At 43.1% G+C, this 13,016-nt stretch overlaps 1 long non-coding RNA gene across 1 annotated transcript; it reads right to left on the reverse strand.

Annotated features, from left to right (window-relative positions):
* Positions 1 to 10,633: 10,633 nt before the first annotated feature.
* Positions 10,634 to 13,016, reverse strand: LOC128352091 (uncharacterized). Its single transcript, XR_008320201.1, has 2 exons — positions 12,829 to 13,016; positions 10,634 to 10,826 (listed from the first exon to the last, which is right to left on the reverse strand). It is a non-coding gene; the product is annotated as an uncharacterized LOC128352091 (long non-coding RNA).

The following is a 13,016-nucleotide window of genomic DNA, read 5'->3' on the forward strand; positions in this document are numbered from 1 at the left end:
GGTCTGATAGGGCAGCCTTCCTATGGTCCTCAAATCCAGGTCCATCCCCACTTATAGGAAGCTGCCTTATACTGAGTCAGACCATTGGTCCTTCTAGCCCAGTATTGTCTGCACAGTCTGGCAGTGGCTTCTCCAAGTCTGCAGGCAGGACTCAATCCCAGCCCCACCTGGAGATGCCAGAGAAAGAACTTGGGACCTAGATGCTCTTCCCAGAGTGGCCCCATCCCTTAAGGGGAATACCATACAGTGCTCACACATGTAGTCTCCCATTCAAATGCAACCAGGGTCATCCCTGCTTAGCAAAGGAGGCAATGCATGCTTGCTGCCACAAGACCAGCTCTCCTCTATCACACTGTCACCCTGCTGGCCTGATGATCTCTATAGGATGCCCCTGCCATGCCCCAGTGTTGCCTCAGTCAAGTGGCTCAACGTGTCCTGTACTCATCAAGCACTAACCTCCATGTGTGGATGGAGCTGTCTTTCTAGATTAGTCACCACAAGATGAGACTGAATGGTCTGACTTAGTCTAAGGCATCTTCATGTCTTCATAATGAGAAGTTGTACCAATAAAAGAAAAAGTATTGTAGCTTCAGAAAGAACAAACAGGGATATGTAAGACATTGCAATGTAGCTCCAGTGCCTAAGAGGTGTGTTCCTAATCAGGGTTTCGGCCAGCCTGGAGCAGGAGCCTTGTAACACTATTAAGAGCTTGCCAGTGCGGGTGGTGGGGGACTGGTTCCAGGAGGCAAGCTGGAGGAAAAGGGACACCCACTCATCTTTTTTCTTTCCCACCCTCCTGAAACTTCTACATGCAAGAGTAACAGCAGGAGAGAGGGCATGCCCTCAGCTCTTGCCTCTGGGCTTCCCAGAGGTGGGCCACTGTGCAAAACCGGATGCTGGGCTCGATGGGCCTTGGGTGTGCACAGAACCATTTTTTGTAGTTTGGTTTGAATCCGAATCGAACCGCCAGTCTGCAAACCGGTTCAGTCAAACGGACCAGCACTTCAACCCGTTTGATCATATGGGATCAAACTGGTTCAACCCAATTCAATGGGCGATAGTAAGAGGGCATCTCTAAACCCCGGCAGTGGCTCCTCTGAACCCTGGCGCTCACCCAGCAGCGTGGCCCATGTAGTGGTGTGGTTCTGGCCTCTGTGCATATGCAAAGGCCATTTGCATAGCCTCCGTGCCTACACTGCTGTGAGGATCGCCGGGATTTAGAGGAGCCAGTGCCAGCAATGTGCTCTCTCACCATCCCAACCCCAGCCACCCTTAGAAGCCTTTTAAAGGCAGGATTCCTCTTGGCTTGTAAAGGGGAATCCACATCAGATTCCCCTTTACACGTATAGCCCCTCGAGCCATCAAACTGGGTCAAACTGGTGCATAATGGATCAGGCCCAGTTTGGTTAGAACTCAGACCAGCTGCCTTTTTTCGAGACTGGTTCAGTTTGAATTCAAACTGTTTGAACCGGGCATGTTCAGATCAAACCCGGTTCAATTTGAATTGGTTCTGCGCACCTCATGTCCTACTTACAGGCCTCCTATCTCCATAATGTAAAGTTCATATACACATATTCACACATACGCCCAACTCCTCAAAAAGACCTGTCAAGAACAAATTGTTTCTAAATGTCTGACTCCAGGGCTTTTCTAAATGTTGCTTGTCTTCATTGTACAGATTTGCCTAAATGCTCTGTCATTTGTAATGAGGTAATAGGCCTTAAAATTGCCTTGTGTCATCTCATTGCTTCTACAAGGGTACATTTGATCCTTTACCTAAATTGATGCCATTAGCACAGTGTTCTTTCTGTTAGTGCCTGTTTCTTTTAGGCACCCGTTTCTAAGAATATTTACAAGGACAACAGAAAAGCCTTCGATTGTGTTGATCATGTCAAGTTGTGGAATAGCCTTAAGAAAATGGGCATCCCAGAACATCTCATTGTTCTCATGAGAAACCTATACACAGGTCAAGAGGCCACAGTCTAGACAGAACATGGTGAAATAGACTGGTTCCAGATCAGCACCAGTCTGTTTCCCCATGTTCCATGAAACAAGGCAGTATACTTTCTCCTTATTTATTCAACTTATATGCTGAACATATACTGAGAGAAGCTGGATTGGAAGAAGATGAGTGTGGTTTTAAAGTTGGAGGAAGAAACATCAATAACCTGTGCTGATGGCACCACTCTGATAGCTGAGAATGCAGATGATCTGCAAGCTTTAGTAATGAAAGTCAAGGGGCAAAGTGAAAAAATGGGACTATAACTAAATGTAAAGAAGACTAAACTTATTACAATGGGTACAGCAACCAGTCTTAGAATTGAGAATGAAGACATTGACGTAGTGGATAGCTTCTACCTTTTAGGATCTACCATCAACAGTAAAGGATCCAGCAGTCAAGAAATACGCTGCAGACTAGCACTTGGTAGGGTTGCAATGAAGGCCTTGTAAAGGATATTTAGATGTTGTGACGTGTCTATATCTACAAAGATTAGAATCGTTCAGACAATGGTTTTTCCCGTGACCCTCTATAGATGAGAAAGCTGGACTTTGAAGAAGAAAAATAGAAAAAGTATTGATGCTTTTGAACTTTGGTGCTAGAGAAGACCTTTGAGGATACCATGGACTGCCAGGAAAACAAACAAATGGATCATAGAACAAATCAATCCAGAATTTTCACTTGAGACACAGATGACCAGGCTCAAACTATCATACTTTGGACACAATATGTGAAAACCCAGATCCCTTGAGAAGCCCATAATGCTGGGGAAAATTGAAGGAAAGAACAGAAGAGGATGACCAACATCAAGATAGATGGACTCAATTACGACAGCAATGAATGCATCCCTGGGAGACCTTAAATGCCAAGCTGATCATCCTGGAGAGACTCTATCTCTGTGGTTGCCAAGAGTTGACACCGACTTGACGACACTTAATCAATCAATTATTTAATCATTTCTGAGATGACTGGTGGTGGGGAGATAAGCCTACAATGATGATTCTAGGGATGTCTCTCACCTTCTGGAATATTCCAGAGAACTGCCTCAATGGTGAATGAGACGAAAATGAATAAGACAAAAAAAAATTATAACAGTTTTCAACAAAAGTTTTGAAAGCAGTTTAGATAGATGTAAAAGAAACACATTAAATGGCTCCCTATCCCCAAAGGGCTCACAATCTAAAAAAGAAATATAATATTGACACCAATAACAGCCACTGGAGGATGCTATGCTGAGGACAGAGAGGGTCAGTTGCTCTCCCCCTGCTAAATAAAGAGAATCACCACTTTTTAAAAGGTGCCTCTTTGCTCTGTTGGCAGGGCGAGAAAAGCAAGGTACACAACACTTGTAAAGACCATAAATGGATATCAGAACTCAGGAAATATTATTTTATGTTCCCTGAACAATGGGTAATACAAGGCAAGTTTCCCTTTCAGGAGACTGTATAGGTGATTTATTAATAATGGCTAACATCCAGACAAAGGAAATGCTAGGAGATCAACCAAAATTGCCCCTTCCCAAAGCACATCCACAACACCAGTGCTTCCTTAGTCTGGACTCAACACATATAAGAAGCTGCCTCTTCTAATAAAACTTATTACACACACAAAGATCAATCACAAACACCCCCTCTTTTCATTTTGTATTAAAGTGTGTGTGTGTGTGTGTGTGTGTGTGTGTGTGTGTGTGTGTGTGTGTGAGAGAGAGAGAGAGAGAGAGAGAGAGAGAGAGAGAGAGAGAGAGAGAGAGAACGCTAGCTTCTCTCAAGAAAAGAAAACATAGAATACCAAAATACAAAACCATGTAACAAAACACTGATACCATCATTATTTGGGAAAAGGAGAAAAGGAAATGCTAATACATTTTCCCAATCCATCATTTTATTTTCTCTCTCCTCTTTGACTTTAATAATGAAAATGCTTATCAAAACCTTCTTAAGTCTGGGTCTGTGCATAGCATGGCATCTCAGGTTCACACAAGGTGCCACAGCTCCAGAAGTGCATGCTTCCCCTACTTTCGAGATTGGCTGTGCAATGTGAACCCATCAGTCTTGGCATATCCTGCCTACTTGCTACAGAGAACTCAACATCTGTCCCTCATCTCAAATCTCAGTTACAGATGTCGGGGTCCCTGCAGCAAGTAGCAGATAATATGCCGAAGTTGGTCATGTTGTGTGAACCAATCTCAGCATATAAAAATCTACAATGGAAGTAGAGGCCGTGCATACACCTTGGGGCTGTAGCACCTCACATGATCCTGAAGCACCACATGATATATGAACCCACCCTAATAATATCACCATTCTCGAGGACTTGAGTGCTATATTGTATCTCAGTTCCTTTTTGGGAATTTCCTTTCCCTACTAGCTGAGGTCTCTGATAATATTCCACAATCTGGTAAACAGCAAACAGGTCTTTCATTATCTCAAGTAAAATAACTGTTTTAACCCAGTCAGATTGTGTGATGAATTCAGTACAAAAATTCCTGTCATGTTCAGCTCTGGTCCGTTCTGGATGTTTTTATAACCCTAAGCATAGAAACTATGCTTCCATAAATAGATCTGTTCTTTGATGACCCTGAAAACATTTTATTTGATTTTCCCATCAGGGCTATAGCCCACATTTTTGTCACCCATTGAACTTCTGATGGAGCAGACTTTTGCTTTCATCAGTCTCTGAACAGCAAAAATCACAGTACATGGTAGATGCAGGATCACCTCTTAACACTCCTGTGTGCCAAGTTGGGAAGCCAGGCAAAGCAGTCTCTTGAGAAATTCACACAATGAAAGAAAGCACAGACTGTAGTATAGTTGAAGATACTGGTACACAATGAGGTAAATGACAGAAGCATGGTGACAATGGGCTGTATCAATGACTAAGCCCTGTTGAAATGACAGAGACAAGTTAGTTATGACCAGGGCTAGCTGTACCATGAATCAGGGTGAAGCAGGCTATTTCAGGAGTCAAACTGTGGCCCACTTCTCAGGAGTGACAAACATTCCATCCAGTACCACCACTACCCTCCATGGATGGCCTGAAGTAGAAGGAAAATGGCACCATTTCCTCTATAAGAAAGGAAGTGGGGGGTGGAGATTTGGAAGGAAGGAAATGGTGGCCTGATTTGAATAGCAAACAAGTTCCAGTAAGAACTAATCTGCCTATTTTCCTTTCACTGTCCCTACAACTAGACTAAATTTGATCCAAATCTGTTAGGCAGTTCATAAGTTAGCCCACTTGCATCTCAAACGTTTATGCGTCCACCATCTTGAATTGGGGTGGATGGCATTATCACAAACTATGCCTTTGAGGTGTCCCTATGTGTCCATACAACTGTACGGAATTTGGTCCAGATTGGTTACCACTTGCAGCTCAAGCGTTCATGTGTCTGCCATCTTGAATCAGGATGGATGACATTATTACAAAGTATGCTCTTGAGCTATCCCTATGTAGCCCTACACCTGTAGCACATTTGGTTCAAATCAGTTAGGTGGCTCACAAGTTAGCCCAACTGCAGCTCAAATGTTCATGTGTCCACCATCTTGAATAGGGGTGGATGACATCATCACAAATGATGCCTTTGAGGTATCCCTATGTGTCACCCACTACAACTGTACCAAGTCTGGTTCAGATCGGTTAGGCGGTTCACAAGTAAGCCCACTTGTGCCTCAAATGTTTACACAACCCCATCTTGAATCGGGATGGATGACATCATCACACTGTTCAGATGACCCTATGTGTTCCTACAACTGTGCCTGATTTGGTTCATATTGGTCCAGGCAATGCAAATTTGATGGGAGACAGACACACATAAATGCATACACACACACACACGGAATATCAGGTGATTTGATAAGCCTACTGGAAAGTAGACTAAAAAGAGAAAGGGAAGGAAAGGGTGGGGACACCATCTGAAGCTTCATTCAGGCAGAAAAGTGTCACGAGCTAGCACCGGTCATGGGTGACAGGTTCTATTGATTTCAGAGGCGCTTAGTGTGGATTCACTTTCTATATATACAACCCAATGGTAGTTTTTTAAATTCTTCAAAAATACATAAAACAAAACAACCTATAATCACATTGGCTGACATCCTGACTTCCTCAGTGTCACTGTGCCCACACATATAGAGAGAGTTATTTTCAATTACCTTCTCTACATCCGGAAGTGCCCTTGCATACTAAAAATGTTTAGTATGTCCTAAGGGACATATTTTCAGAAAGCACAGCATATTTCTAGAGGCTCAGGAGATCACTGAAAAGGCACAGGGTTCTTCTAGGGACACAGATCACCCATGCATGTGCATGTGTAGAAGTAGTGAGAAAGCTTTCCAGAAACCTTCCACGGTAAGGATGCAGCTCCCATTGTAGGGTTGCGCGTTTTGTATTTTTTCTGTTTCAGTTTGTACCAAATCCGAATCAACCCCATTTTGGATTTTGTCCGAAATTAAGCCCCCCAGTTTTGTTTTGTATCCGAATTAATCCAAATCTGAATTAATTCAGATTTAAAAAATCAGTCACATGGTCAAAAGAGTGGGTGGGGGTTATAATGCCCAATGAGTGGAAGCTACCACAAAAATTTCAAAGGAATTGGGCAAACTGCTGATTTTTGGTGAATTCTTGAAGTTTGCACATCTTTCAGATTTTCCCCATAGGGTATGATGGAGATTTCAGGAAAATTATAGCTTTATGTGGGGTGGGGTGGGGGGTGGCACAGAGTGGAGTGTGGTTGGTACAGAGTGGAGTGCCCAGTTGGTACAAGGAAGCTACCACAACTTTTTCAGAGGAATTTGGCAAAGGACTGATTTGTAAAGAATTAATGAAGTTACGCGTCCTTCAGATTTTTCTCGTAAGGTATAATAGAGGTTTCTGCAGTCCCATAACTCCACTTGAGGGGCACTGGGGTGGCCCAGAGCAAGTGGCGGTGTAGTGCACATAGGGTGCCAACCACCCACATGGGTTGCCAACCCATGAAGTACAGGGTTTTGTTGTTCTAGAGGTGTTCTGAGAGTAGATTCTCTAGTAGCATATGAGAGTGGATTTATGGTTTTTCATTAAAAATCTCATTTGCTACCAGAGAATCTAAACTCAACACCTCAGAAACAACAAAGCCCAGTACCCCAATGGGTTAGCAATCCAGGGGGGTGGTTGGCACCCTCTGTGCACTACACCACCACTTGCTTCGGGCCATCTCAGTGCCCCCCAGGTGGAGTTATGGGGCTGCTGAAACCTCCATTATTCCCTATGGGGAAGAATCTTAAAGATGCGTAAACCTCAAAAATTCCTAAGAAACCAGCCCTTTGCCCTATTTGGAATCTGGGTGCACCACCCTTGGGGCACTGCCACCCAACCCACTGTTTTGCCCCTGAAGCCCCACATAAACAAGTTGAAAGAGTGAAGAGAATGATGAACAACAATGACACTTAATTTTTTGGCACAGTTATTTGAGAATTTTGCAGCAGGTGGGGGCCTGTCCCTGTGGCACTAGCACAGCAGCACAACCCATTTGTGGATTCAAGCAATCATTCAATAAAAACACTCCCTCCCAATGGAACAGTGACCACAGGTCATTTGAGATAGCAAGATAGACCAATGAACTGCCTTGGTACTATGGAACAGCTTCAAATGTTTTTAACTGAAGTGGAGTGAGCTGTAGCCCAAACAAATCAGCCTACTGTTCAGAATTGTTGAGATTTATCATCACTGCATTTAAGAAAGTGCAAAACCATGGATCATGGTTACAAGAAAGAGAGAAGCAACTAAGATTCCTGGGGATGTCAGTAGATTGACAGGGGTATTCCCCACCCCCCTCCTTTTGTCTCCTGTAGTCCCATGTGGATGACCTATCCTTGCAATGGCAAAAATTGTGAACCACTGCCTTAGACATCATGTCCCACCAAATTACATTGTGGCCTAAATTACATTAGACTATTCAACTTGGGCAACAAAACTTAGACACCCCTATAACTCATAAAAATCAGAAGAAAAACAAAATAGCTCTTCAAAAGACCCCTGAACAAGTCAAGAGATTCTTTCTAAACCTTTGGAAAGAAAAATCTGTGTAATTTCAGAACTTTCCTAACCAGCTTCTCAAAAAGCTTTTCCACACAATTTATACCATGGCTTTTAGCAAGAGCTTTGGAATTGCATTGAGCTCCCAAAGATATTTGGGTATTTCTGTCTTCAAATCCCTTTGCAAGGTCAGTTTGCATTTCAATCACACTGAATACAACACTTAACTAAACTATTCATGCTCAACAGTTTTTGCATATCTTATCTTCTGCTAATCACTCAGTGCCTCAGCTGGAGTGGAGAGAGCCAGAGAAGTCAATTTGAATTGCAATGCTTTTCCAAAGAACAAAGCATTCTGTCCGAAACACAATCATTTCAATTTGGAAACAAAAATCTCTGTTTTCTAAATCTTGATATTGTTTTGGTTACAAAACCTCCAAAATTGCCATTTTCAGGCACAAAACGTTTTGCACCCGAATCGAAATGCACACGCCTATCCCATTGCATCCTTGCGGCATGAGTGAGGATGTCAGCAACTATGTATAATTTTAGCAGCTTGATGGAGGCTGGTCCAGCAACCTGATTCTAGAGACAGATCAAAGCCTGAACCATGGCTATACAATGTTTATACATCTCAGCAGCCAAGTGTAAATTGTATCTTGTTCCATCATGGGTGTTGACTTGGTGATAGACCTAAAATCCTGACGAAACCCCCCAACTAGGGTGATTAAAGTGCTGGAAGCTCTTCACACAAAGTCTATACCTGGCATAATGAATTACTGAAACACTGCAACCTCTTTTAGCTGGAACTAGCTTTAGATATCCAGTTTTGTTGGCTGAAGATTTTAGCATTCATAAAGGTCGTACACACGAATGAATAAGTGGGTGGGGTGGAAGGCTGGCGGGGAGGCAGGCTTGGCTCTGTCCCTTGGCTCTGCTGCTCACCCAACAATATGATCAGTACCACAGGAAGCAGCAGAGCAGGGAGCCGGAAGAGGAGGAAGTCCTCTGGCATCCCTTAATGCACATTACCAGGAGCACAGTGCATTGAGAGATCCTCCCTCAGCTTGGTGCTCTTTCTGCCCAGCTCAGTGAATGCACAGGCTGCCTGCACTCATGCCCTTAAACCCAGGTTAAAACCTGGGGTAAATTCCTGGGGTGGGGCTGAGACAGTGACTAGCTCAGGCTGCTCATGTGAATAGCCTCATTATATCTTAGTTATTCTACTTGATTTTACCTAGGTAATTTGCCTTATATCCATTCCTTAATTTACTATTATGCCCCCAAAGCCTTCAAGGTGGGTAATGTTATCAATTTAAAACTAAAAAGTACTCGCTCTCTTTTTCAAATCCAGGAAAGACACAGCAATGGAAGTTTTTGGCATATAGGCAGAGTGCCCAAAATGTGACTCGGCGAGATCAGTCATTGGCCCATCCCATGGCCACACTTTGGGGACCTGTTTGGACTTTTCTTTTTAGCCTTGCTGGCAAGTTGTTGTAGAGGAATTAGTGCATGGTTGTCAAAACCTTGCATGTGACTTCAAAAGGCTCTAGCATCAGAGAACAGATGGAAGCTCTATGCCAAAGAATAATTGGTTTCTCTGTCATGAATGCAACAGTTTCACAAATGAAACAATATGAAGAAGAAGCAATTTCCAAAGGAAGTGATGAACAGTGCAGAGTCAAATGACATCTTGGTTGCGCTGCCAATCCAACCTCATTAGGAATGCTTTCCCATTGTAACTAAGATGGCATTTGCAGCTGTCACACCAGGCAAGAAATCAAATATATCATATACAAATGCTTTCCTCATAGGGATGAAAGCAGGGTCAGAGCTTTCCTCCATTTGGAGTCTTGTTAGGGTGGAGTAATCTGAAACAGCCGAATCACTCTGAAAGCAAATTGGTATGATTCAGACAGGGCTGCTTCTTATATCTGAAGCAAAACTTCGAATTGGACTGAGTTGATGTACGGAAGGTCATCTCGTCAGCACATTTTAATGCTCCCAGTCAGAAGTTCTGGAGCAGGCATCCCCAAACTGCGGCCCTCCAGACGTTGCTGAACTACAACTCCCAGCATCCCTAGACACCATTTTTTGTGGCTGCGTATGCTGGAAGTTGTGGTTCAGCAACATCTGGAGGGCCGCAGTTTGGGGATGCCTGTTCTGGAGGGTAGGTTTAAGCAGATGCCTTATGAGGAACAGGTATGCCCATGTGGAGATGGAGCAGTTGAGTCATGATTTATTATTCTGTACTTTTTATCGAGATTCTCGTACATCTTCTAGCTCCTTTATTAAGAAAATTTCCAGGCCATTCAGATGAGTTTTTTGTTTACTTTCTTCTTGCTGACCATGATTCTGACGTTACATAAGATTGATTGATTAAGTGCCGTCAAGTCAGTGTCGACTCTTAGCGACCTCATAGATAGATTCTCTCCAGGATGATCTGTCTTCAACTTGGCCTTTAAGGCAGGGCCAGTGCTACCATTAGGCCAACTAGGCAGCCACCTAGGGAACAGACCTCAGAAGGGCACAGAGTGTAGAGTGTCAATGTGTTAAGAGTGTGAGAAACCAGAATAATGAGTAGAAATATGGGTGGGGGAACCAGTTCATTGTCTTCAACACTAACAATACTGTTAAACTTTTATTAATTATAAATAAAAAATCTACTGAAGATGTACTTAAGGCCTGCAAGAATCTGGAAAAATCATTGATGTATAATGGAAACAAAAATATTGATGCTGAAGATCTGTGTTGTGAACTTATAGCAATAGCTCGAAGACTTCCAAAGTCTGTGCCGCCACAAGGAGTACTTCTCTTCATACTACAACAAAAACAAAATATAGGTGTATTCTCAGATTTCAATAGTTACATTCCCTCTCAAACCAAGTACATATCAAGCATGTTTTTCAATACAGACAGCATTCCTTACACGACATTGAGCTCAGACAGTTGGAAAAGTCTTTTCCAAACTAACTTAACAAAGATAGCTTTTCAAACTAACTTGGCTGTTTAACCCTTAACTTTTAGCTGCTTCATTCTTCTTCCCTGGAGATTGCCTAATCCTCAGCCAGACATAATGCAACATACTCAGCTCAGCATTTTCTTTCACAGGGACATCCACCTGCCCAAAGTCAACCTTGTGTTTCAGCCCTGCTCAGTGTTGCATGGGCTGCATCAGTAGCATTTAGTACTTAGTATGTGTGTCTGCAACAGTTGCTTCCCCAGAAGGAACACTCTGTGCCAAGTGCCAGTTGCCCTGGGACCGCAGAAGTAAAGGGAAGTCATCAGCAAGAGGAACAAGGGCTCCTGGGAGGTTGTGTCCTCTGCCACTGATGAAAAGCACTGACAAGAAGACCAACATGGCTCCAACAATCAATGGTCAGAGATGGTTGCAGGTGGAGAAAGCTTGCTTCCCCCTTCTTGCTGGAAAGAAGTTCCCTAGGGACCACAGGAATGAATAAAGTACCCTCTGGTCTCTTGGCCAGATAACTAAGGACTGCTGGGGTGGGGGAAAAGCCCTGCTGGACAAGAGCAAGGCCCATCCAGTCCTTGTCTGGCCCATTCAGGCATCCTGCCTTGCATAGTGGCCAACCAGGTGCATCTAGGAAGCCCATAAGTGGGGAAAAGAGGTCTACTCCCCCCACCCACTGGTGTTCTCTAGCACCTGGTGTTCAGGGGCATGTGGGGAGGGGATTCTGCTATTTATCTGTTCAAAGTCACTGTGAGGTACATCCAGTCAAGAGACTCTTCAAAACAAAGCAATGTATTGCATCTTTCATCTCACCCTAAATAAAATAATTGCTTTGAATACTCTACCATTTGGCAATATGTGACTGATCAAATCACTAAGTACATAATGGGAAGGTTGTAGACAATAAGATGGTAGGCAGTATAAATACTCAGTATGAAGTAAACAATCTCATACTTCCGCCTTCAAAAATGTTGGAATCCGAGTCCATGGCCTTGACCTTAAACTCAGCAAATGGCAAATGCCCTGAGCTTTCCTGCTGGTCTGCAGATGTGGCCATTCCTGAGGGGAGGCTAAGGAGGCAATGAATGCCTGAAAAGGATGTTGTACCCAAAAAAACCCCAACCCCAAAATTGGCCCCAGTGGCCTAAAATATACTGGCAGACATCCTCACTAAATTACTCCTGAGTAGTCCTATTGAAATTATATTCCTTTAGAGTCCTCTCCTGAGTATTATTGTTGAGTAACTTAGTCTGGATGTCAGCCTCTAAGTCTTTGATGCCCTTCATAGCCCTAAAATCCACTCAAAGGGAATGAGTGAAAGGAAAAGAAGTGCATTATAGTAAGACGTGAGTGCATCACCTGGATTCAAATGTTGATTTCCTCCTAATGACTGAGCATACACAATAGCGATCTGCAATCATTGTTAGCCAGGTGTGTGTGTGTGTGTGTGTGCACAACAGCAGTGTGATTTGTACAGGGTTGTGCTGTCACGGGAGCCACACACAGAGCTGGGAAATTATTTTTTAATGTATATCCCAACTTTTTGCCAACAGCCCCTAAGTGGCTAGCAATCAAACATATTAAAATACAGTAAAAAGTATATGCATATAATTGAAGTTTGGATAACAGATATTCCAAATGTGGCTATTCAATGATTCAGTCCTAGTTAAGTTAAGAGGAGCAAAAGACACTTATCAATGTAATGTCTATAAAATATGATGGGTGTTATATAGGGCTCAAGCACGTGCGTGCACGCACACACACACACACACTGCCCTCCAATCCTTCCTTATATATTAACTTTGAACAGTTAGTTTCTAATGGGAAAAGAGAACATTTGCTTTTCACATACAATTCAGCAGCCAGTTACATCCAGGGTCAAGGACTATTTATTTATTCAGGTGCTGGGTGACCAACTGGGTGTCCTATTTCTGTTTCAGTACTGTCCAAAACATTGCTCCCTTGAGAAATGAAAGATCCAAAAGGAAAAGCTAAAGATCAGAAAGCTCTTGAAACAACAATCAAGAAAACAGGAAGCTT

The sequence above is a fragment of the Hemicordylus capensis genome, chromosome 3, assembly GCF_027244095.1.
Source record: "Hemicordylus capensis ecotype Gifberg chromosome 3, rHemCap1.1.pri, whole genome shotgun sequence".
Lineage (NCBI taxonomy): Eukaryota > Metazoa > Chordata > Lepidosauria > Squamata > Cordylidae > Hemicordylus > Hemicordylus capensis.